At 42.8% G+C, this 2,011-nt stretch overlaps 1 pseudogene; it reads right to left on the reverse strand.

The window, feature by feature from the left end:
• Positions 1-585: 585 nt before the first annotated feature.
• On the reverse strand, positions 586-1,485 carry LOC136388455 (low molecular weight phosphotyrosine protein phosphatase pseudogene; annotated as a pseudogene).
• Between the last annotated feature and the right edge of the window lie 526 nt (positions 1,486-2,011).

Raw genomic sequence — 2,011 nt, forward strand, 5'->3', positions numbered from 1 at the left:
TCCCAAGGAAGGATTAAAAGTTAATTTTTAAATGATCAAATCAAACATTTTAAAAAATTAAAACATTAGTTTAACTAAAATAGACTTTGATTAACTAAGATTAAATTAGTTATCTGTGATGTACAATTGATTTCTTTTTTTGTCTGAATCAAAGATATTTATTTATTCTTTTGCCAAACACAACTGATTTCCATCTACAATTAGTTTTTTATTTTTAATTGTATTTAAAAATTTTTTATTTATTAATTTTAGAGAGCAAAGAAGGGAGAGAGAAAGAGAGAGAGAGAGAGAGAAAGAGAAAGAGACATTGATTTGTTGTTCCCCCTATCCATGCACTCATCGGTATACTTCTGCATATGCCCTGACCAGGTCTCAAACCTGTAGCCTCCGTTGGGAGGATGCTCCAACCAACTGAGCTACTCTACCCAGGCTACAATTATTTTTTTTAAGATAAGAAACGGTAGGTTAACTGAACTAACAGCTCTGGCCTTGAGTTATAGTTTGCTGTTATGCTGACACTTGGCTAAGACATGTGGAGCTGCGGGCACTAGCCTGAAGTAGTGAGGACAAGGACAGACACAGCAATCAGGCCTTCTCTAGAAAGGTTCTGCAGTGCCTCAGACATTGCTGGTGCAGGGTCTCAAAGCCAGACTCATTCCCATAATAGGGATCTTTAATAATAAATTGTTTCTGTGGAACGTAGTTCCCAAGTAGTTCAATTTTAGCTTTTCTGTTTTTAACATGATTACTTTTTCCAGTCCAATCACTCAGCTTGCTTTTGTTCATATAGAGTAGATAAACAAATGTGGCAAAGTCTTCTTTAGTAATTTGTTGGGCAATATGATCATGGACACAAAATATTTCTTCATATCCTTGATATTCGGGAGGGTTTCTGATTTCATATGTGGACGTTGCTGCACTATCTGTCCTCCAATTATCTGACACGTTTTGATCAGTTACAAGTATTTTGAAAACTGCTCCTGTTGGCCCTGGCCGGTTGGCTCAGTGGTAGAGCATCGGCCTGGCGTGCAGAGGTCCCGGGTTCAATTCCCGGCCAGGGCACACAGGAGAGGCGCCCATCTGCTTCTCCACCCCTCCCCCGCTCCCCCTCTCCTTTCTCTCTGTCTCTCTCTTCCCCTCCCGCAGCAGCCGAGGCTCCATTGGAGCAAAGATGGCCCGGGCACTGGGGATGGCTCCTTGGCCTCTGCCCCAGGCGCTAGAGTGGCTCTGGTTGCGACAGAGCGACGCCCCGGAGGGGCAGAGCATTGCCCCCTGGTGGGCAGAGTGTCGCCCCCTGGTGGGTGTGCCGGGTGGATCCCGGTCGGGCGCATGTGGGAGTCTGTCTGACTGTCTCTCCCCGTTTCCAGCTTCAAAAAAAAAAAAAAAAAGAAAAAAAAGAAAAGAAAAAACTGCTCCTGTCATGGCTCATCAACAGATGTTACCCAGACACACAAACAGCACCGACTTAGACGCCTGCTCTGCCATCTTCCCTTGCAAACTTCTATAATTTTGATTTTCTTAACATTTTTTTCTTTTCTCTAGCTTACTTTATTATACAATACATATAGCATACACAATATGTATTAATCAACTGATAATGTTACTGGTAAGGCTTCTTGTCAGCAGATTATTAGTAGTTAACTTTTTGGGGAGTCAAAAATTATACACAGATTTTTAAAAAAATATTTATATATGTTTTCTTTTCTTTTCTTTTTTTTTTTTAGAGAGGAGAGGGAGAGACAGAGAGAGAGAGAGAGAGAGAGAGAGAGAGGTGAGACAGAGAGAGAGAAGGGGGGGAGGAGCTGGAAGCATCAACTCCCATATGTGCCTTGACCGGGCAAGCCCAGGGTTTCGAACCGGCAACCTCAGCATTTCCAGGTCGACGCTTTATCCACTGCGCCACCACAGGTCAGGCTATACACAGATTTTTCACTGTGTTGGGAGTTGGCACCCCTAACCCCCACATTGTTCAAAGGTCAACTGTAATTAGTAACTGGTTGCCGTATTTTTC

Source organism: Saccopteryx leptura, chromosome 1 (assembly GCF_036850995.1).
Source record: "Saccopteryx leptura isolate mSacLep1 chromosome 1, mSacLep1_pri_phased_curated, whole genome shotgun sequence".
NCBI classification, from domain to species: Eukaryota; Metazoa; Chordata; class Mammalia; order Chiroptera; family Emballonuridae; genus Saccopteryx; species Saccopteryx leptura.